Below are 25,032 nucleotides of genomic sequence, written 5' to 3'. Positions count from 1 at the left end.
TCTTTGTTCGACGAGACGAATGAAAGATGGCGTCGTTTTTTTTTTTTTTTTTTTTTTCTTTTTTTTTTTTTTGGTGTCGTTTTTTTCCTTCGAGAAAATGGCAGTCTGTTCGTCACGAAAGCGGAAGAACAGGACACACCCCGCTCTGATATGATTGGCTGCTGGCTGTGTGGAGCACTGTCACCAACTCACCGACAGATGTCACCATTTGCGATGCAAATCATCGTTATCTTCTTCTAAACATTGGAAAAACGTACGATTTGAACCGTATGCACATGAACAAACATTTTAGTTCCCAAATATGAACTTGAGAGATGTATTGAATTTTACTTTTGTTGCTGGTTTTGTTTTCACATCTGACACCATGTTGTTGGTTGGAGAGTATTCCAAATGTATTTCCCTATTATTAACAGTTGACATGATAAAGTGATACTTTATGTCAACATATTTGCACCTTTGCCTTTTTCCAGGCTTTTTCGACAAGTTGCGATGTGGTTGTAAATTTTAAATTAAAACATGTCACTCTTTTATTACTTAACTGTTATTGTGTTCGAAAATGATTTGGGTATTTATTTAAGTACTTGAATATTTCATTATTCGTTTTAGTATTCATGAAACTACAATAATTCACTATTAATTTCAAGATTCATTGAACTGTTTTAGGAATAATTTAGAATTCAATGTTTAATTGTTACAGAATTTACTTTTTAAATTTTTGTTTCACCATCTTAATCTTATGGAAAATTATTTAACAACCACCAACACAAGGTTTTTAAAGAGAAAGATAAAGATGTCCTTTATTAGTCCCACAATGGGGAAATTTGCTGTGTTACAGGAGCAAAGGTATAGATCACACAGAGGCGGCGGCGTAATGTAGCCGTTAATGTATAACATTAGCAGCAGACATTCATAAAAAGCATGCAAATATACACTGTATATACGTAAATACACAAATCCCCCTGAATATACACACTTACATCCCACAACATATACAAGTGTAAGGAAACACTCCGAATGTCTGTCAATGGTACGGAGGGGAAATTAATAAAAATGCTGCAATGATAAAAAATACTGCAATGATAGAAAATACTGCAATGATAAGACTACTGCAATGGTAAACAAAATACAGCATTGGTCAATATTTAAGTACAGCATTGGATAAAGCACAGTAGTAGTTTGTATTGCATCCTCGGACTGCACAATTGCACTAATGCCCGCCCATTTGTAGACCTGACCTAGTGTTCTTGTTAAAAAGTCTGACAGCAGCCGGCAGGAAGGAGCGGAAAAATCTCTTCAGTCAATCACTGAAGGAGCTGTGGCGTGCTCCAAGAGTGTCATTGAGTGGGTGGGCTGGGTTGTCCAGCATTGATGCCAGTTTCGCCGTCATCCTCCTGCCCCCCACTGAGTCCACAGAGTCCAGGGAGCAGCCCAGGACAGAGCTGGCCCTCCTCACTAGTTTGTCCAGTCTCTTTTTGTCCCGGCCCGAGATGCCTCCTGCCCAGGAGACCACTCCATAGAAAATGACTGATGAAACCACCGAGTCATAGAAGTTCCTGAGGAGTGTTCCCCGAACGCCAAAGGACCTCAGCCTCCTGAGTAGGAAGAGTCTGCTCTGGCCCTTCCTATGGAGAGCGTCTGTGTTGTCGCTCCAGTCCAGTTTATTGTTCAAATGAACACCCAGGTACTTGTAAGTTGAGACCCTCTCAACGTCTGTTCCCTGGATATTCACTGGTGCAGGTGGAGAGTGCCGACGCTTGCGGAAATCCACCACCAGCTCTTTGGATTTCCCAGCGTTGATTTGGAGGCGGTTCTGCTGACACCAGTCCACAAAACCCTGCGTAACCCCTCTGTACTCCCGATCGTCTCCGTCAGTGATGAGGCCGACAATCGCAGAGTCATCAGAGAACTTCTGCAGGTGACAGGTAGAGGAATTGTATTTGTAGTCCGAGGTGTAGAGGGTGAACAGGAAGGGAGCCAGAACAGTTCCCTGCGGCGCTCCTGTGCTGCAGAGGAGCACGTTAGACACACAGTCGTGTGTTCTCACGTACTGTGGCCGGTTTGTGAGGAAGTCATGGATCCATGTGATGGGGTGGTGGGCCACTCCCTGCTGCTCCAGCTTGTCTCCCAATAGGGTGGGCTGGATAGTGTTGAAAGCACTGGAGGAATCAAAGAACATGATAATCACAGTGCTCCCCACCTTCTCCAGGTGGGAGAGTGAAGTGTGGAGCAGATAGATAATGGCATCATCCACACTGATGCCAGGTACGTATGCGAACTGGAGTGGGTCCATCGAAGAGCTCACCAGGGGGCGCAGATGGACGAGGACCAGTTTCTCCAGGGTCTTCATCAGATGAGACATCAGTGCCACTGGTCTGAAGTTGTTGAGCTCCTTCGGATGGGGGGTCCAGGCAGGATGTTTTCCACAGCTGGGGGACTCTCCCAGCTTCAGGCTCAGGCTGAACATGTGCTGGACGATTCCACACAACTGGTCTGCGCAGGATTGAGGAGCTGGGAACTAATCCCACCTGGACCCGCTGCCTTCCTTGCCTTTATCTTCCTCAGCTGGTTCTTCACCTGAGATGTTGTGAGGAACAAGGCTGAGCAGTAGGAAGTGGTGGTTGTCTGATGAGGCTGGGAACTGAAGCCTGTGGGGGGGAGAGGAGAGAGGAGAGAGAGGGGGAGAGAGGGTCTCATTCGCAGCGGCAGGAGGGCTTGGTGGGGGCTGCAGCAGGGGAGACTAAGCGGGGGCACGCATCTGATCAAACATATTGAAAAATAGGTTCAACTCATTTGCCAAATGAAGGTCCCCCCCCCTTCTGGGGCTTTGGTTTCTGTGGCCTGAAATGGTCTTCAGGCTCCTCCAGACATCCATGGCATTATTACTCTGCAGCTTTTCCTCCATCCGCATCCTATAGGACTTTTTCCCCTCTCTGATCCTCCTTCTCAGCTGACGTTTCTCTTCAGCTCTTCCTTGTCGCCTGACACAAAAGCCCTGTTTTTCTCCTTCAGGAGAGCTTTAATGTCTGGTGTGATGCATGGTTTGTTGTTGGAGAAACGTCTTACTGTCCTGGTGGGAATGGTGTTCTCTAGTGATGGGTAGATGAGGCATCCTGTATCGTTTCGACACAGTGACACAATGTATTGACACTGTGTTGACACTGTGTTGCTGAATACTGACACCTGGTGGACATGCAGGAAATATTTGACAGGGTCATCTGACACTGATCTGTCAAACTAATTTTATCCAATTCCATTGATTAACGACGTGATGTGTTTTTATATATCCTATTTCGTATTACGTTCCATCGCACTATTTATTCTCTTATTTATCTAATTTATATATTTAACTGAATTATTGTTGTATTGCACTGGAGAGAGGAGCTCTCTAATCTCGTTGCACACTTGAGTACAATGACAAAGGGATTTCTCATTCTGATTAGGCATTTCCTTTCACATTATTTTTACATACATGCAATTTCATAAAAAAAATATTTGATATTCGAGACGCAGTTGATAAATTAAGTGAACATCTGTCTGAATGCCCAAATAATAGTGTTGTGAATCACAATGGACTCATTATTATTAAAAAAAATTAGTTTCTCCAGCGTTTTGTTATTCAGTCTATTTCTTTTTTTGAGGCAATTTCCCCCGCCTTTGAGAAGATCCTCTCACAAGGCACTGAAGAGGCCGGTGTGCACAACGCCTGTGTGGCTACTATAAATAGGTGAGGGAACGTTGCCTCCATGGACTTCCAGTATAAGTGCGGGTCTTCCGTACGTGCAACGTGTCCTGCTGACATATAGCGCTGCACCTCTGAGTGCGCATCAACAGTGACGTCTTCCATCTTGCGGATATTTAATGCAAAGTAACGTGCCAATAACTCGATGCTTGTTTTGAGCGTCCATCCTGTTGACAGATGCGCTTCCTTATGAACACAGTTTGGCGCGCGACCGCTGTGTCGACACGTTTCTGGGAGTGGTCACGTGACTTTCTCAAAGCAGTACGCGCACCGACACGGGGTTTGCCCTGGAAGCTCGGCGCGCGCATCGACGCCTCGGTGTCGTTGGACCCATCACTAGTTTCTTGCGTTGCAAGCGTTTTCTGTTGATCCCTTATTTTTTCCTGGAGTGACTCGGTCTCCCAGCGTTTTGTGTTTCGCCTCTCCGGCGGCTGTACTCATAGAACCCTTGCGGTTACTAAATTTATAGATAACTGCATCATAGTGATTATTGTGTATTGCTTGACGGCTTCCAATAAACATCCTGTCAATCAATTCCTCCTGAGTCTGCGATTAAGGATCCACCTACCACCGCTTTCCAGCCTCGGCTGGGAAGCGGTCCTGAAATTACCACTGGGAGGCCTGGATGAAGTATATGGTAGCCTTACCCCAACACCAAGAAGAGTAATCGCCATGTTACAGCATGAGGGCCTCAACATGAGAGAAATGCAGAGTTTTGAATTTCTGAAAAAATTCATCAGGAGTTGCAACGAACGTCGGCTCAAGAAATTTCTTCGATTTTGTACTGGTAATCTTTCACATCTTTACGATTAATCCTAATTCTGTCATTTGTTTTCACTTGTCAAATTTGATATATATATATATATATATGTATATGTCTACATATGTATATATACATGTGTATATATATGGATATATATGGATATATATATGTATATGTGTGTGTGTGAGTGTGTATATATGCCAAAAGAAATGTGCCCTCAGCTGACTTTGAAACACGGGGGGCAAAATCTTTGATTTGTGGGCCACAATGGGCCCTCTTGACAGAGGGGTCGGACCAGCAACACTTGGATGGAGTGTTTTGGTAACCTCACTTTATCTGAGAAAGAAAATACATATCGTATATGGAGAAAATATATGCTCTAATTTTAAATGAAAATGAATGAAAACATTGCAACAAAATATCTGTCTTAGGGTGTGTCTCCTAGTGGGGACACTTATCAGAATTACGGGGAAAATAAAACATGAACAAGGTTTATTTATTTAATTTTTTCAACTTCGGCGGGCCTGATGTAAATGTTTAATAAATACACAGCTATTGAAGGCAATGATTAGAGAGCCTTCATTTGAGGTGACAGACACGAGTGTTCTAGTATAGAGTTGGTGGTGGTATGTGGTTCTAAACTAATATTTTATTTTTGTTTTCCAAAGGTGCAGATCTTTTAGTGGCTGAGAAGATCCATGTGCGATTCTTTGAGGCTGAGAACCTATTTACACGAAGACCAATGTCCCATACATGTGGCTGTGTTCTGGAGGTGGCCAACAACTATGGGTCGTACCCTGAGTTGTCTGAGGAATTTGGGAATGTACTTGATGCCAACATGTGGGTGATGGACATAATTTAGTGTCTGTTCTGCAAAATCTATTCCCATATACTCTTAGAGGGTTTGGCGGCTGTTTTGTCTGGAATTTGTTCATAATGGTATTTTATAATGTAGTTGCATGGTCTGATTCATGGGGGCCAGATTTACTGTTTTATGCCGGTATTTCATACTCTTGGACTGCAAGTCGAGTTGTTTATATTTACTGACTATTGAGTGAGTCATTGTTTGCATAGTTGATTCTTTGCAAAATTAGGAAGCAATTTTGTTGTGGTAAGACACAATTTTGTTGACTATGGTTGTTATGCAACAGCTTTAAGACGTGTGTTTTTTTTTTTGGTTTTTATAAAATTGCTCCACTGCTTGTATTGCAAGCAGATAGTTGTGTCGCTGGGGTCGACTACGATGTCTTGTTTTACACAAATTTTATAAAAATTAAATGTGCAACTGCTCCTATCTGAATTTTTTTCTCAGTTAAGACAGTGACATTCACTCAGCTCTCAGACAGACTGTATGTAGGAGACATTATTTGCTGAATTGAGTACCCAAATCTCAAGTCTACAGTTATCAAGTTGTCACCTTGTTGCTGTCTGATTTGACAGTGTGCATTTGTGTGAATTTGACCACTTCGCTTCACATAAATAGTTTCCACAAATACATTTAAGGATTGAATAGCAGTTTCAACTCAAGATACTTTGGCGACCTGAAAATGTAGAAGACAATCAATTTTACTTTTAGAATTTATTTGAATCACACACATGTATTTTAGCGAGCTTGAATGTGGCTTTTTAAATACCAATCAAAGATCTTTACATGTTGGCTCAATGCATGTCAATATGCGGAGGAGTTTGCAGCAATTTATTTATTTTACAAAACCATAAATCAGCAACAGTTAATTTGGGTAGAACCATCAAGCAAATTACAAAATATATGTACAGTATATATCAAATGAATTTCAACAATTCTCTGTACATTTCCCATGTATGTACAAGAATGGGTGCACACACAGTCACAATAAGTGTACAAAAAAAATTCTAAGTAAAATTACACATGTTGTAAAACACTTGATAAAATCCATAATGAGCAGAATGCTTCAAACTTAAAACAATTTGTCATTTAGTTATGTGAGGGCTCCATATAAACAGCAGTTGAGGTGTGGCGAGGGGGCACACACACCATTAGGGGGTAAGACAGGGCACATTGATTAATGGTGTGATACGTTATGGATTGTAAAAGGACTTTGAAGCCTTTTACACCTGGACTGCATCCATTAAAGACCTAAGAGTGTTATTAGCTCCTCTCTCAAGTTGACGTAGTTGGCCGTGGCGATATATCCATCCACTGGGACTTGGAGGTTGTTCTGTGACATTATGTGTGTACACAGAGTGAACACATCAGCATCACAAGCAACATCATTGCGGTGGATGCAGTCACCTTCACACCTCAAAAAATCCTCCTCAGTCACTTGGCACAAAAAGTCCTCTGTGCCATACAGCTCCGGGACCAAGAACATGACATCAGGCCGACCATGAGGGACACGCTCATTCTTGGATGGACGAATCAGATGGCTGTTCCACACCTCCTTGACTGCATCCAACTCATCCTGCAGGTGATACAAAAACAATTTACATAAATGTTTTAAGAAACATATTAACTGAAAATATAAACTTTTTCGAAGACTAATCTCAGCTCATTGTGCAAACACAGATGCATTCACGTGGAAGTCACCAAAATATGAAAGTGGCATGGAGAAAGTGAAGGAAAATACTGGCATTAAGTAGTTCAAATATTATCTGATCATCCATCCATTCACTGAGGTCAAATTTATCTGTAGCGTACTTCTGTGTCTGTGTCTATATGGAGGTAGAATTAAAACAAAGTATGGTAACCATAACTGAAAAAATGCATGTTACAGTAAGGTTTGGTATGTTTGCAGTTACCACTGACCATTGGGTCCTCAACTTTTTACCAAGGTAGGCAAAACGAATGCACTGCAGTGTGAAAGCAAGGTGGACATAAATCATCTACAATGTCACGGAAAATGTCTGGATTGTTTTTTTATTTTTTTTTGTAAGGTTCTGAAAACTTTAAAAGCAAAGTTGTATTCATGAGAAGAAAATATAAAAATGCATTTATAACTTGACCATGATATGGCAAAAATTATTCAATAAAGTGCTTATGAAGTGTTACTACTTGCCTGTATTAAACCAAGAAAGCAAAATAACATGAGGTTCTTGTCCAAGAAGTCACCATCAAAATGTCCTTCATCTTTAAGTCTGTGGAAGAGGTCCAGTCAGAATTCCACACACTCTCGACGGAGAAAGCCCCACCAACTCTCTATTCTTTGATTTGATGTGCTTCTTCCAACAACAAAGCTTTTGCCACCAGCATGCACATCAGTGTGGGTCCGACGAAGTAATCGCTGCATATCTCGGATGGAACTGTTTTCTGTCCCCATGTCTGTTCTCACGATGCGCGCACATCCACCTAATTCATTAATAGTTTCAAGAAAGTAGCCACTGATGACTTTTGGATTACTGCTTGTGTGGTAAGCATTCAGCCACAGAATTCGCCTTGAAAATCCATCGATGGCTCCATTGATGCAAATGCCAAATGGCTTTAATTTGTCGTATGAGTCGACATGCCATACAAAATTTGGACCCTTGGCAAAGTATGCTCGCCTGTGCAGTCTTCTTCTCCTTCTAAATGTCGTGCCCTCTGGGTCCATTGCGGAAAGGAGCAGCCGTACATCTTCCTTTCGTACATGCAGTCCTCTGTCTTTACATTTGGTGTACATCCACCGGTAGCCATGCAACGCTCCAGAGCCCTGTAGCTCCTCTCTGATGAATTCCACAACTGTCTCTGGGTGGTCATAATGGATTCGGCGGAACAATCCATGCTTCTTAAGAATTCGTTTGAGGGACCTCAAACTCAGAACAATCCTGTGTTTGGAGCCCAGCACACATAGTATGTGTTTGTAGCTCAGGCCCAAATGAAAATAGAACTCTATGAGCTGAAGTTGGTCCATGATCTCACGCGTGCATTCTGTAGGTGGAGCAAAATAGAATTATGTTTTGATTTCTGATTACATCGTGGAATAGATAGAATATGTGATCAAATTATTAATGAAAATATTAATTACATTTAAATATGTTTACATACAATAGTTGTAATATCATATTAACATAAACCTCATGGCGTGGCAGCTATTAAAGCAATACTTTTAGCTAGGAAAAACACGGGAGAAAACGGCAGTAACCACAAACTATTATCATTACACAAAAATAACCGCAGAAAAGGTACTTACAGTGTTTGAAACCCCAAAGACATAATTGTATCCTCTTGTAATGCAACCGAGTGAGTGTCTCCTTCTCCAGCGAGGACTGGATGATCGCTTGCGCCGGGCGATTGCTTAAAAACGCAGCGAATGTTCAAAACATGACGCACGAAAAATGAAAAGAAACGCGCTGGCTAATTGTAGCCGTTCGCTGCTAAAACTGCGATATGAACTAGGAACTAGAGCAATATTACCATCATATAATATGAGGGAACGAAAGTGAAAGTAAATCACACCATGCCGATTCGACAGAACAGTACACTACACTCTAACACTATCAATAAAAAAACAAATTGAATTTACCTCGACGTGTATACGACGGAACGTGAGCTCATTTGCTGAATTGTGGGTACTGCTCTATCAAGCAACACCCACAAACGTTTGACGTCATGGCATGGGCGTGAACGCTAGCTCATTAGCTAAACTGTGGGTACAGATTAGCTAAACTGTGGGTACAGTTTAGTAAACTGTGGGTACAGATTAGTAAACTGTGGGTACAGTTTAGTAAACTGTGGGTACAGATTAATAAACTGTGGGTACAGATTACTAAACTGTGGGTACAGATTACTAAACTGTGGGTACAGATTAGTAAACTGTGGGAACAGATTACTAAACTGTGGGTACAGATTACTAAACTGTGGGTACAGATTAGCAAAAAATATTTTTTCTCATACTGTGGCACCTGAGGGGCTCCGTAGTACGGAGCAAAGTATATGGGGGCGTAACGTAAATGTTGCGCCAAGCGGCCTTGGCTCCATGGAAACGAAGACCAATTCCAAGGCTGGATTCGAAGGTCGCACGTGACAGCCGTGAATTTGGACACCACGCGCGGTCGTGTCGCGCCGAAAGTGACATCATGCGGCCGAAAAAGCAGCCTTCGGAGGTCGCAGCCTGTTAATTTGGACACGGCCTCAGAGTGTCATTGAGTGGGTGGGCTGGGTTGTTCAGCATTGATTACAGTTTCGCCATTATCCTCCTGCCCCCCACTGAGTCCACAGAGTCCAGGGAGCAGCCCAGGACAGAGCTGGCCCTCCTCACTAGTTTGTTCAGTCTCTTTTTGTCCCGGCCTGAGATGCCTCCTGCCCAGGAGACCACTCCATAGAAGATGACCGATGAAACCACCGAGTCATAGAAGTTCCTGAGGAGTGTTCCCCGAACGCCAAAGGACCTCAGCCTCCTGAGTAGGAAGAGTCTGCTCTGACCCTTCCTATGGAGAGCGTCTGTGTTGTCGCTCCAGTCCAGTTTATTGTTCAGATGAACGCCCAGGTACTTGTAAATTGAGACCCTCTCAACGTCTGTTCCCTGGATATTCACTGGTGCAGGTGGAGAGTGCCGACGCTTGCGGAAATCCACCACCAGCTCTTTGGATTTCCCAGCGTTGATTTGGAGGCGGTTCTGCTGACACCAGTCCACGAACCCCTGCGTAACCCCTCTGTACTCCCGATCGTCATCGTCAGTGATGAGGCCGACAATCGCAGAGTCATCAGAGAACTTCTGCAGGTGACAGGTTGTGGAATTGTATTTGTAGTCCGAGGTGTAGAGGGTGAACAGGAAGGGAGCCAGCACAGTTCCCTGCGGCGCTCCCGTGCTACAGAGGAGCACGTCAGACACACAGTCCTGTGTTCTCACGTACTGTGGCCGGTTTGTGAGGTAGTCGTGAATCCATGTGATGAGGTGATGGGCCACTCCCGCCTGCTCCAGCTTGTCTCCCAAAAAGGCGGGCTGGATGGTGTTGAAAGCACTTGAGAAATCAAAGAACATGATGCTCACCGTGCCCCCCGCCTTCTCCAGGTGGAAGAGTGAAGTGTGGAGCAGGTAGATGACGGCATCATCCACACTGATGCCAGGCTGGTATGCAAACTGGAGTGGGTCCATTGAGGAGCTGACCAGGGGGCGCAGATGGACGAGGACCAGTCTCTCCAGGGTCTTCATCAGATGAGACGTCAGCGCCACTGGTCTGAAGTTGTTGAGCTCCTTCGGATGGGGTGTCTTTGGAACCGGAACCAGGCAGGATGTTTTCCACAGCTGGGGGACTCTGCCCAGCTTCAAGCTCAGGTTGAACATGTGCTGGACGATTCCACACAGCTGGTCTGCGCAGGATTTGAGGAGCTGGGAGATGATCCCATCTGGGCCTGCCGCCTTCCTCGCCTTCATCTTCCTCAGCTGGTTCTTCACCTGAGATGTTGTGAGGAACAAAGCTGAGCAGGAGGAAGTGGTGGTTGTCTGATGAGGCTGGGAACTGGAGCTTGTGGAGAGAGAGAGGGGCGAGAGAGGGGGAGAGAGGTTCTTGTTCGCAGTGGCAGGAGGGGTTGGTGGGGGCTGCATCAGGGAAGCCTGAGCGGGGTCAGGCATTTGATCAAACCTATTGAAAAATAGGTTCAACTCATTTGCCCACTGAAGCCCCCCCGCCCTTCTGGGTCTTACCTGGTTGTCCGTGGCCTGAGATGGTCTTCAGGCCCCTCCAGACATCCCTGGCATTGTTCCGCTGCAGTTGTTCTTCCATCCGCATCCTGTAGGACTTTTTCCCCTCTCAGATCCTCCTTCTCAGCTGACGCTGCACTCTCTTCAGCTCGTCCTTGTCGCCTGAAACAAAAGCCCTCTTTTTGTCCTTCAGGAGAGCTTTATTGTCCGGTGTGATCCAGGGTTTGTTGTTGGAGAAACATCTTACAGTCCTGGTGAGAATGGTGTTCTCCATGCAGAAGTTAATGTAGTCTGTCTTAACTGTTATTTCGGTATTTATTTAAGTACTTTAATATTTCATTATTCGTTTCAGTATTCATTAAACTACAATAATTCACTATTAATTTCAAGATTCATTTAACTGTTTTAGGAATAATTTAGTATTCTATGTTTAATTGTTACAGAATTTACTTTTTAAATTTTATTTGAACTATTTTGTTCAATCTTAATCTTATGGAAAATTATTTAGCAAGCACCAACACAAGGTTTTTAAAGATAAAGATAAAGATGTCCTTCAATCGTCCCACAATGGGGAAATTTGCAGTGTTACAGCAGCAAAGATATAGATCACACCGAGGCGGCGGTGCAATGTGGCCGTTAATGTATAACATTAGCAGCAGACATTCAGAAAAAACATGCAAATATACACAGTATATACGTAAATACACAAATCCCCCTGAATATACACACTTACATCCCACAACATATACAAGTGTAAGGAAACACTCAGAGAGAGAAAATTAATAAAATGCTGCAATGATAAAAAATACTGCTGTCATAACCCGTGTCGGTCATGTCAGTGTTTTTGTTCTTATTTTCTTCACCTTCCTGCCATGGGCTCATTCTGTTTATTTAGTCAGCTGAGTGGGGCGTTCCCTCCAGCACTCGTTCCCCACCAGCCACGCACCTGTTCCCCGTTACCCTCACACACCTGATGCCCATCTGCTCCCCTAATTACTGGACTATATGAACACCTCACTCCGACAACTCATAGGTGGTGCATTGCTCCGTTACGGACTGTCACGATCGCTCTCTGCTCTTGTCCTCGCCCCGGCTCTCGCCCCGGCTCTCGCCCCGGCTCTCGCCCCGGCTCTCGCCCCGGCTCTCGCCCCGGCTCTCGCCCCCTAGCATTTGTCCCTGTCCTTGCTCCTCACTCTTGTGATCCAGTTAGCCACGTTAAGTTCGCCTTTCTTATTTTGCACCCTGCCCCGTTGTCTGTCATTATTTTGGTCCCCGAATAAATTGCTTAAGTTACACCTTCTCCAGCTTCCTCGCGTTCTGGGTCCACCTCCTCCTCGCCGACCGGCGACCCTGACAACTGCAATGATAAGACGACTGCAATAAATGAAGGATTGTATTATGATTGCTGGCATTATTTTAAACACTTACGGGACAGAAGGTCAATTATTTAATTTAGCAGGTTCATATTTACGGAATATGTTAAACATTGATGAAACAAAAAGCATTTATTTATCAGATGAAAGTAGAAGCACGGGTCACAAGAATAACTGGGATTGTAGTCCTGTTTTCTGATTTATTATATTTTTCTCATATGCTAAATTTAGAGTACTTAGTTGAAATGTGTGAACTTTAGTGAAATTCTCAGTAGTGAGAACAAATTTGCCTACATAGCATTTCCATGACTTGCATTCACATTCACAGCACTTCATGGTCAAATACGACGAAGCACATTCTCCACATTGGCTGTAGAGATGCAAACATACCAAATTGGGCACTGGAGGACTCACGCAGACGCTATAAAAAAACACATTCTGAAAGACTGAACAATTGGAGATCAGAGCACATGCACATACGCATGCATAAACACAGACACACCCTTACACCTGCACATACACGTATACCTGCATATACATGTGCCCATACACACGCACACATGCACACCGACAAGATTCCAGAGCAATGCCAGCTGGAGAGACGGAGAGACTGCCCGCCGGAGAAGGCCAGCCTTGGCGTGCCAGTCTTAGGAATCAACTTATCCAGACGATGACTAACCTGGGGAGGACCTTCCCTTGGACGTGGACCCGTGCCGTGGGAGGGAGCGAGGACGATCGATTCAACCTACATTACCGTTGACGTAAAAAACTCCTATAAAAACTGAAGCTGGGCTGAAAGATGGCGCACATTTTTCGACTGTGCTGGCCCGAGTGCAGTTTCTCGTGAGATTAAGAAAAAGACGCCCAGATATCTGTCTTTGTACTAAAGGATGGTATTACAATTGCTGGCATTATTTTTAACACTTACGGGACGGAAGGTCAATTATTTAATTTAGCAGGGTCATATTTACTGAATATGTCAAACACTGATTAAACAAAAAGCATTTATTAAATGAAAGTACTGTGCATAGATAGGATTGACAAGGATTGTAGTCATGGCGTTTACTGATTCATTATATTATTCTCATATGCTGAATTTACACTTAGTTTGAATGTAAGAACTCAAACTTGCACACATAGTATTTTCATGACCCACACTCTCATTCAGAACAAAACAGATGTAGTCTGCTCAGGTCAAACTGATGACAAACCAGATAGCACTTCATGGACAAGTACGATAAAAATCATTCTCCACATAGGCCATAGAAGATACAAATATATCAAGTTGGGCCGGGGAGGACGTCATAAGGACGCTATCAGGAACACAAAAGAAAAACATATCATGAGAAGGATTAAAGAATTTTATACGATTGACTACAAGTTACATGTATTCAGTTTGGTGTAAAGGATTTCATACTTTCCTGCGGCAAGACATATGAATGCAGTAAAAGATATTTACTGGCTGTATTTGGCTTCAATATTTAATAAAAGGTCAGAACAGGCTCTGTGTAATGTGAAGGTGGAGATGTTTTTGTACAGCAAGGCCAGCACTTCTGAGAAAGGCCGTTAATGAAACAAAATGATAAGTTTGTACAAATCAAGGATGCATGGGTACTCTGACGCAGATAAACCAGACATCGAGGCGCTGGTTTGCAAGATTGGTAAGATGGTTGACCCCAAAAGTAAAACAACAGATCCAGTGACCCATCGGCAGTTGTGCGGAAACAACTGCATCGACGCGCCCAGAGGAGGACCCAACACGCCATCCTGCGGGCAGAAGACGTCCACTAAGAGAAAGCTAAAGTTAACTGCAGATGACAAATAGCCAATAGTAGGATATCTTTGTTTTATTTGATGAAATGTATAATTGATCCTGGGCAACTCGGGGGGGCGTCGTCTTCTGTTGGGTACAGGGACGCGCAGAGCTGTAATGTTAGGGACCCGAGCCCCAGATTTGTATTAGATCTCTTGTTAGGAATAAATCCACTCCCGTGTGAAGTTGTCGGCTTCCTGGTCATTTCTCTCTCAAAACGAGCGCGCACAATTGTTGGATGAATGGAGGTTGTGTTTGGTTAATTTAATTGGAGTCAGATAACTAATTCAAACACTTTGGTAAACTTTTGGTACATTTAGAGTTATTTTTTCCCAACAGTACTATTTCCTGAACTCCAGAAATTGAAGAAACTAAATATCGGAACTCTAATCAGTTGTTGAGTCTTTATTTGACCCTTTTCTTCTTGAGTACAAAAAACGAACACGCGTTGGAGGAAGTTTGGCTTTTAAAGGTTGATTTACTAACTACTTCTCATTTCCACGGTGACTCAACTCCAACAATAACATGACAAATATTTGTCATCTCATCAATATTTGCACAACAGAGTACTGAGTTTCGAGATCCACACAATAATATTTCTCAAAATTATATGTCTTATTAATTTAGCTTAGTTAAGGGATATTTTCTTGACAATCTAACACCAGACAGAAAAAAATGGTGGTGGGGGGGAGCGAATCTTCTTTCTTCTTGATAGGGGCGGGCGTGAAATAATTGAGGAGCACTGCGAGTATATGCAGACATTATATTCATACAATCTCGCAGCCCGAGTGAAACACAGCATTGTTGCAAGTTCGGTAGGAGAAACGTAAACGTCCCACTGCTGTTCCAGCAGCGGCTTCTCGGGAAATAGGCGGAAGTGACGTCAGAGCTGACTCGCTTTTGTGGCGTTATTTTAATTATTTTGTTACATTTTGTTATCAACCGAATTAAAATATTACATAGAATATATATTAAAAGAGAACAGCTAGGTGTAAAAACAAACACAGAGGCAAAGAAATATATTTGAAAAATACGTGCTTAAAGCATGACGTCATAAGCAAGCGCGCAGCTTACGAAGGACCTCGACCACATCCACCGACCCCTCCACACCGGAACAAAAGCAGTCCACCGCTAATTTTTTCTGTTTTCTTGTGGAACCGACTGTAATTTTCTCAAAGGATGTCCAGTGCTACTCTAAAGGACTACGACATAATACATTAAGTCTTTGTTTCCCGATAACCTCATCTTCGCGCGTTGATGCTTTTCGGCGTAGTTAGCTTAGCTTGTTAGCTAGCTAGCCGCTAACGAAAAGAGGCACATGACTCATCGCCAACCAGAGATCGAGTGCGGATTTTTTGGAATTATCATTTGAAAATGTGTGAAATAACGACACCAAAGTACAAAGAGGAACTTTGTGGAATAAAAGAAGAGAACGAGCAACATCTTCAACTGCTGGACGAAGTTTGCAACCAGCCTCGTGTTGTGCCACTCAAAGCAGGTTTGTAATTTAATAATGCCTTTATTAGTCCCACAATGGGGAAATTCGAGATTCAAACCCAGGCCTCCTGGGGAGACTGGGTCCTGAACGCGGCGCCTTAGACCACTCGGCCATCCTGGCAGCCACGAGATTCGAACCCAGGCCTACTGGGGAGACTGGGTCCGGAACGCGGCGCCTTAGACCACTCGGCCATCGTGGCACGTCTTACTCTCATTTGCTTTGTAAAGAACGACTTTCTATCGTTAAAAATATGCATCACAATATTAAGTTGTTTGGGGACATGCGTTCAAGGTTATTGCCGTTTTATTTTTTAATGTTGCCTTTTACTTGCAGGTCTGCTGAACATTTATTTTTGACAAATGAAATCGGTTGCAGAAAATAAATGCCAAAGAATAACCAATAGTGGGGGGTGAACTCTGTTTTTCCCAGTATAAAATTTGAACTGGTTAGTTAACATTTTACATTTTCTGGTTTTTATATCTTGTTCAAGCAATTCCTTACGGAAGGAATTCTGCTTGAATCTAAAATATGTGCACACTGCGGCGAAAACATCAATGGCGGTTGATCAATTTTAGTGGATAAAACACAAAATATTAACTTTTTCTTTTTAAAAATGAAGTACGTATCAGTCTTTTTTATTTATGAACTTTGTACTGGCTTGGTCGGGTGAGAGTCAATGAACCTCGGGTGGCCCTGCACTGTTTTGTGCACGTGTGCATAGTTTCACCCCATCCAAACATTTAAAATACATTGAATGCATCCATCCAGTGTTGCACGGATCTCATCAGTGATCAAGCGCATGCTGCAAGAAATGCATCTGCATCTTTGGCTTACTATGCGCTTAAAAAGGGAGAACGTCACAACCCCCTTTTCCACCAACATTTAGTTCCTGGTAATAAAGTTCCTCTAGCCCAGGTGGTTTGTACGGAGCCCCCCAGGGGACATTGGGGAAATATTTAAGATTGCGTTATAATGCAAAACTTTGCAATATATTGCAATAGTTAATGCAAAAAAACGCAATACTATTGCGTTAAAATGCAATAAGTTTTCCTTTTTTTATTGCGTTATATTGCAATGAAAAATAATTATTGCAATATAACGCAATGTTATTTTACAAGGGAAAAGACGTCCACTTCCGGGTCCTAGACTTGTAAAGAGGCGATGTCGGGTGCATGGATGCGGTGTTTTAACACGTAAAGTAAGCATTTGACTCCGCCGCAATTGGGGGGAAATTACCTGCTTTTGCATTTGTTTGGCCAAAGAAGTTTTGCAATCAATGAAGCGACTAATGAATTTCAGTGATCGAACGCAATAAAAAGGGGGGAGAGGATTAGTGAAGTGGGTTATCATTTTTCCAGATTGATCAAATTTAAGTGGGAAGATACATACAGGTGGTCTCCTGGTAGAGAACACATAATTGTATTTCAATTGAGAGTTTGATTTTTCTTTGAAACCATCGACAGCCACGTCAAGAGTAGCAAAAGAGAAACAAAATAAAGTCACTTGCGTTCTGCGTCGGACTCGAGATGCATTCAAAGACCACTTACACAGTAGGACATCCATATACGTCTTCAAAGCATCAAACAACTACACAACTCAAAACAATATGTATATGATGGCAGGCAGTAACCTCACTGGTGATCAAACTGGTGAAGCCCAACAATCAAAGGACTAACTGTATATTACTGAGATCATTTTGAGTATGAGCAGGATCCCTCTTTCTTAGGCAAAGTTACCAGGGGATACTGATTCTGGCAGGTGCCTCCAATCACAAAATTATTACCCCCAACCATCAAGTGACTTATTCTGTGTATTTCTAGGATCATTTTGAGTAAGTGAAGCAAATTTGAGCAGGATCCCTTTTTTCTAAGCTAAGTTACTAGGGGTAAGCAACCCGGAAGTGGAATCTCTCGTTCCATCACAAATAATTAGCGTTATTTTGCAATTAAAAAAAAAAAAATTATTGCAATATAACGCAAAGCTATTGCGTTATATTGTAATAGTATTGCGTTGTAACGCAATTAGTATTGCAATATAACGCAATAGTATTGCGTTTTTTTGCATTACTATTGCAATATATTGCAAAGTATTGCATTATAACGCAAACTTATTGCATCATAACGCAATCATAATTTTTTTCCCGATGTCCCCTGGGGGGCTCCGTAGGTTTGCATCTCGACTGCAACTCATAGTTCTTGATAATGTATGCAAAAGACAATGATGACGTAACAGTGGGAGGTCTTGTGTTACTTTGTTACTCATTACTGACACCGTATGGCTGTTATACATCATTGCGGTTACAAAATAATTCAGTGAACTCATAATATTTTGGTGTATCTTCGTCGAATTTGAATACATATTGGATAACTTTAAAATATACAGTCATTATTCAAATATGTCAACATGAAAGTCAGAGTGAAAGTGTTGTTGCTTAATGCTTATGTGTAAGAACTTTTACTCTTCAAACGTAATTTTGTTTTAAAATTTATTTCAAAACAGAAATTTTATAAAAATAAAAAGGGTAATGTCGGAACTTACTCGCAGGATAAGTATCATTTTGGGTAAAAAAAACAAAAACAAATGTAAATCATACAATAAATCACGACTCTGATTCCAGGGACCCTTTTTTGGGATCCAGATTATAATTGAAGCACAAAGTACCCACGATGAAAGTATCTCTAAATGCAAAATGAAATAATTGTAAACATATTTCACTTGAAGGATTCCTATTTTATCAATGTCATTTTGTTGCGATGGCCCCCAGTAGTCTGCATCAATATGTTCGGGTCCCACAACAGGTGTTCCATCAGACGCACACGATAGCCTGTGCGTGCTAACTTGAGCACGCTTCCAGAAACGTCTGTGACGATGTCAGGAATTAAATCGGGCATCGGCCGCAACGTGTTTCCTTTTTAAATGCTCTTTTATCACTGTTGTGCTGCTAAAGCAGGGATGTCCAAACTTTTTGCAAAGGGGGCCGGATTTGATGTAAAATGTGGGAGGGCTGACATTAACTACATAAAGAACAATATATTCAAACACATTTTAGCAAGTGATTCTGTGTTTCACATTTGCTTTTTTATTTTCATTTAAACCATCAAACATGTATTTTGGTTCATTTGAAACATGAACATCACATGCAATTGAATATTTGCTTAACTTTTTTTCTTAAACAGAACTAATTATAGTCTTGAGTGCAAATAATATTTGAACATGAATTATATCATCATGGGAGTTCAATGTTCACAGAATTTTTGAATTACAGAAATGATTATCCACAAGTGCCAGGACTAATTTGATATAAATGACATATCATCAAATATAAATGTTGAATGAACATTTTATTCTGGAATGAAAACCGACAACTTGTCTGAATTTGTGACTGAACAAAACAAAATTAAGTCAGTTATTTAAATGACTTGCCTGCATTAATGTGACGGGTGATACTGAGATCTGGACTGCAGCACAAAGGCCAGGTCTGGCTCAAAGGCAGTGGTATTGATGCGCGAGGTGAGAGTCTGTGAGCCGTGTCCTCACGCGACTCTGATTTAAGTTCATAACCGAGAATGTCTTTTCACACAAATACGTCGACCCAAACAAGCTCAGCATTTTCCTAGCAAACTCTCGAATGCCTTGAAACCTGCCTTTATCCATTTGTCGGTAAAAGTTGTCAAGAGAAAGTTGCCGGTGCCGACTGCGGCTCTCGGCGTCACACTGCAGCTCAATGAGCTCCAGCTGGGCTGGAACATTGTCTGTGTCCACGGAGAAAGGTGATGAAAAAAGAGAGATTTCCTTCTCAATAGCTGCAAAATCCCGAAAGCGTCGTGTGAACTCTTCAGCCAAAGACTTCATATCTAATGCGTACTTTGTTTGTGCACTGATATTGCTCTCAGTCAACTTTCCTTTTTTTGTTTCTTGTCGCCATTTTAGAAATTGGGGGTAAAGGTCACCCGGGGTGATGTCGCAGAGTAGTACTGCCTCTAGTGGGTAAATTAGGAACAGCAATTAAGAAGAGAGCGAACTAAGCACTGTATATGTGCGGGCCAGAATGTATTAATTTTATTACAGAGGCTGCGGGCCAGATAAAGTTTGACCCCGGGCCGCATTTGGCCCCCGGGCCGGACTTTGGGCATGTCTGTGCTAAAGGGAGGCTGCCAGGATGGCCGAGTGGTCTAAGGCGCCGCGTTCAGGACCCAGTCTCCCCAGGAGGCCTGGGTTCGAATCTCGAATTTCCCCATTGTGGGACTAATAAAGGGAATATTATTATTATTATTATTATTATTATTATTATTATTACATCGTAGGACGTAATTTTGTGAAATGCCCCCATGGTCCGGTCCAAATCGGGGTCGCACGTATTGATTCGTGTTCGGCAGGCACAAGTCAAGGTAGCACGGTAGAAACAATATAAGACAAAGTCGCCGCATGAGCTTTGACTTGACCAAACCAAATTTGTCTTTTTGTGTCCTGCAGCCGTCAGACAAAATGATCTCCTTTCTGTGGAAGAGGAGCCAGACTTGACTCGCATCAAAAAGGAGGAGGAGGAGGAGATCAACAAGTCACCAGTGAACGTTGTCCATATAAAGACTGACGATGAAAACAAGGATGAGAGTGAGGACAGCAGAGGGGCGGAGCCTACAAGCAGCAGTTCAAGTCATCACGTGACAACAGAAGGTGATGAAGACCACTGGGGGCCATCACAAGGACATAATGAGGACACATTATCAGACGCTCATGACGATGATGATGATACTAATGATGATGATGATGATGGGCTAGCCAAAGGTGAAAGGGCACGTCACACTGACTCATTCACTTCAAAGCTGTCTTTAAAACCGCACACAAGAACACACAGTGGAGAAAAACCATTTTCTTGCTCGGTTTGTGGCAAAAGCTTCTCTCGAAAGTTTCATTTAACAATCCACACAAGAACACACAGTGGAGAAAAACCATTTTCTTGCTCAGTTTGTGGCAAAAGCTTCTCTCGAAAGTTTCATTTAACAATCCACACAAGAACACACAGTGGAGAAAAACCTTTTTCATGCTCAGTTTGTGGCAATAGTTTCTCTGACAAGTCTAATTTAACAAGCCACACAAGAACACACAGTGGTGAAAAACCTTTTTCTTGCTCGCTTTGTGGCAAAAGCTTCATTCGAAAGTCTCATTTAGTAAGGCACACAAGAATGCACAGTGGAGAAAAACCTTTTTCATGCTCAGTTTGTGGCAAGAGTTTCTCTGACAAGTCTAATTTAACAAGCCACACAACAACACACAGTGGTGAAAAATCATTTTCCTGCTCAGTTTGTGGAAAATGCTTCTCGAAAAAGACATATTTAACAGAACACACAAGAACACACAGTGGTGAAAAACATTTTTCCTGTTCAGTTTGTGGCAAAAGCTTTAATCTAAAGTCAATTTTAACAGATCACACAAGAACACACACTGGAGAAAAACCTTTTTCCTGCTCAGTTTGTGGAAAAAGCTTCTCTCAAAGGTCTCATTTAATAATTCACACAAGAACGCACAGTGGAGAAAAACCCTTTTCCTGCTCAGTTTGTGGCAAGAGTTTCTCTCGAAGGTCTCATTCAATAATTCACACAAGAACGCACAGTGGAGAAAAACCTTTTTCCTGCTCAGTTTGTGCCAAGAGTTTCTCTCAAAAGTCGTATTTACGAAACCACACAAGAACACACAATGGAGACAAGCCATTCAGTTGCAGCGTTTGTTCTAAAAAATTCTTCACTAAACAGAGTGCTGAGAGACACGATTGTGCTGGCGAGAATTGCAGCGATCCTTGAAGATTAAAAAAAGGAAAAAAAATGAAAGAACCGACTCTTTGTGGTCAGATGTAAATGTGATTTTCAATAAAATCTGATGAAATTTAATTTTGCAAAGCTCTTTTATTGACACAAGGCCAATGTGATTAGTGCCAGAAGAACCAATGTGTCTGAGTGATGATGATTTGTTTTGGTGTTTACATCAAACATGTAAATAAAATTTATTGCCTTTGCCTGGAATAACATTTTTTAACATTATGCTTTTCAGTTGTCTTTTTAATCGTACCTAATGGAAAAGGTGTGAGAAGAAACGGTGCTGATGATATCGGTGCCTTCCACAATCATCAATAAAATCACTTGTTCCACTTGCTCAACTGGCCTTTATCACGCCGTGAAAAGGTGAAAAACTGAACTACAAGTCAAACTATAAAAAGAACCAGAAAGAGATGGCGACTGGAGTCAGCGTTTATTTGTCACCACGAAGGAGATGATTCGCATAACGCAGTTCGTTGCTGCTGCTTGCTGCGCGTCTGAAGACTGAAATGAAATGAAATATTTAAGTACAGACGCTCCCCTACATACGAACATTCGAGTTACGAACAACGGTACATACGAACATATCTGCGCGTATGTCAAACAATGTTCGGAGAAAGATGCTGTAAGTTAGCTTTTGTATTGCGCGCCTTTTTCCGAGTAGTGCTTCTTTCCGCCGCTAATACCGATGCTTGACGCTGTGAGAGCTCACCAAGCATCCACCTTCCTGATGAAAAAAACGAAGAAGAATACTCTGCAATCGCCGTCAGAGCGCTTCTTTCAGCCAGTTTCGAGTAACTCCTCCAAAGAAGATACTTATCAACCCTCATCTTCTTCCTACATTGAAGTTACGGAGGAGGAAGTATCTTTTGAAGCCCATTGCGGCGATGATGAAGACCCTTTCATGATATAAAATGCTCCTCTTCCTCCATCATCTCCTTAAGCATCAGGTATATCTTCCAAAAGTAAGTTAAATTTCATTTTATTTATCTTGTTACGTACATGTACATCCTGTGTGTGGGTGTGTCTCTCTCTCTAACATACGTAGTACAGTACTGTAGGTATTCTCTCCATTTTATTAAATGTTTTTTTCAGTACAAACCAATACAGGTTACTTATACAAGCCTTAAACATACTTATATAAACCTTCAATATACTTATATAGGCCTTAAACATAAATTGTAAGACAAAATATAGCGCTAAAGCAACTTGCAAACAAATTCAGCTCACGAACGACCGTTCGGAACGTATCTCGTTCGTAAATTGGGGATCGTCTGTACTTAAAAAAACGATAAAATATTTTTTAACACTAACATTTCAATAATAAAATAGTGAAACATTGCAATTTAAAATTCGCAACTACATAGAGAGTAAATTGAATTAATAATAAAATAGAAACATTTACTCAATATTGAACAAATTCAAGAGTCCTAATTTTGAAAGATAAAAAATTTTTTTATCTAATTTTAAATATATTAATTCAATAAATATTTGGGCACATATTTAAATGAAAAAATATTTTGACAAATACTCGAGATTGAAATAAAAAGTATTTAAAAATATTTGTATATTTTTTACATGTTAAAATAATTGAATAAACATTGTTGTAATCTCTAAAGCAGCGGGGTCAAACTCATTTTTGGGGATGGGCCAAATCATAGTATTGGTTTCCCTCAGCGGGCCGTTACGACGTTACCGCGTACCGAAACAAACTGATGGTTCGCGAGTTTTGAAATCAGAAGCCAGGAAGTAATTGTTTGTTCAACAATTCATTTTAAAGGAGGAGGATTGCTAACAAATGAACGACAATATCTCAGATCTCAATGTTGTTAGAAGTGAAATAAATGTGTTAGAAACAGGAACTTGACACACATGATTTCCCCTTTGCGGGCCACATAAAATCAGGTCGCGGGCCAGATCTGGCCCCCGGGCCTTGAGTTTTACACCTGTGATCTAAAGGATCTAAATCAAGAAGAGCAAAACGTTCCGTTAAAAATAGTATCTGGGCATTTTTGTTCGTCATGACATGCAATGCACAACTCCGAGTGGTGACGTTTGCTTATTAAAATGAATAAATAAAACAAACAAACAAAAAAGGTTTATAGAAGCATATAGATCTCAAGGGACAATATTATTGAACCAAACAATGATATTTGAAAACAAAAAAATGTTTGGAATGATTACAAAACCAATAAGAGCAGCATGTTATTTGCAGAAGACCCTTCTATCGACTGTGTTTTTGAGTCCTCCCGGACGTCGTACTGTTGTAAAATGTGATTGGACAGTAAACAGCCAATCAGAATCAGCCCTAGTGTCCGACTCCTGATTGGTTAATAATTGAGGCACAGTTTGCATCGTAAGCATAAAACCGTGGCCGTGTCCAAATTAACAGGCTTCGACCTCCGAAAGCTGCTTTTTCGGCCCGACACCACCACACGTGGTGTCCAAATTTACGCTGGCCGTGTCCAAATTAACAGGCTGCGACCTCGGAAAGCTACTTTTTCGGCCGCGTGACGTCTTTTTCGGCGCGGCACAACCGCACGTGGTGTCCAAATTCACGCTGTCACGTACGGCCTTCGAATCCAGCCTTGAAATCGGTATTCGTTTCCGTGGAGACGGCCCCAGAGCCAAGGCCGCTTAGCGCAACACTTACATTATGCCCACATACGTTGCTCCGCTGTTCGACGCCGATGTGACGCATTTATGGTGGATTTATATGAATGGATAATCTGCGACGAGCTCCAGATTGAATGAATCGGCGCAAAAAGAATATTTGTATTAAGATTTCATTTTGAACAATGGAACCTGAACTTTTCTTCATTTTATTTCACTTTTTAGTTAACTTACATTTTGTTCTTGAGAGGAGAATCATGCTTTGCCATCGGAAAGTTGTCTTTTATCGAACAAATGAAGTAAGTTACAAATACGTCTACCAGCATTTTCACACTGGAACCAACATTGACAGGAAAATAAGTATATAACGTGATTGTTACAGAGAAACTAAAAATGTAGCGAGTAAGATAACTTCAGTATTACAAGTGTTTGCTTCATAATAGAACGAACATCCATCGATCCATCCATCCATTATCCGCCGCTTATCCGGGATCGGGTTGCGGGGGCAGCAGCTTCAGCAGGGAAGCCCAGACTTCCCGCTCCCCAACCACATCTTCCAGCTCTGCCGGAGGGATGCCCAGGCGTTCCCAGGCCAGCTGGGAGACGTAGTCTCTCCAGCGTGTCCTGGGTCGTCCCCTGGGCCTCCTGCCGGTGGGACATGCCCGGAACACCTCACCAAGGAAGCGTCCAGGAGGCATCCTAAACAGATGCCCGAGCCACCTCATCTGGCTCCTCTCTACGTGGAGGAACAGCGGCTCGACACTGAGTCCGAGCTCCTCACCCTATCTCTAAGGGAGAGCCCAGACACCCTGCGGAGGAAACCCATT

General features: G+C 42.1%; 1 long non-coding RNA gene and 1 pseudogene across 1 annotated transcript; one reads left to right on the top strand and one right to left on the bottom strand.

The window, feature by feature from the left end:
- The first annotated feature begins 4,091 nt into the window (after positions 1–4,091).
- Positions 4,092–5,787, top strand: LOC148342419 (uncharacterized). The gene is made up of 2 exons (XR_015842219.1): positions 4,092–4,526; positions 5,171–5,787. It is a non-coding gene; the product is annotated as an uncharacterized LOC148342419 (long non-coding RNA).
- Positions 5,788–6,610: 823 nt separating this feature from the next.
- On the bottom strand, positions 6,611–8,359 carry LOC148342418 (uncharacterized; annotated as a pseudogene).
- Between the last annotated feature and the right edge of the window lie 16,673 nt (positions 8,360–25,032).

This window comes from Idiotropiscis lumnitzeri, chromosome 2, assembly GCF_059441095.1.
Source record: "Idiotropiscis lumnitzeri isolate Australia: NSW breed Sydney's pygmy pipehorse chromosome 2, RoL_Ilum_1.0, whole genome shotgun sequence".
Lineage (NCBI taxonomy): Eukaryota > Metazoa > Chordata > Actinopteri > Syngnathiformes > Syngnathidae > Idiotropiscis > Idiotropiscis lumnitzeri.
The sequence above is the reverse complement of the archived record's forward strand: the minus strand, read 5'-3'. Positions and strand labels throughout refer to the sequence as shown.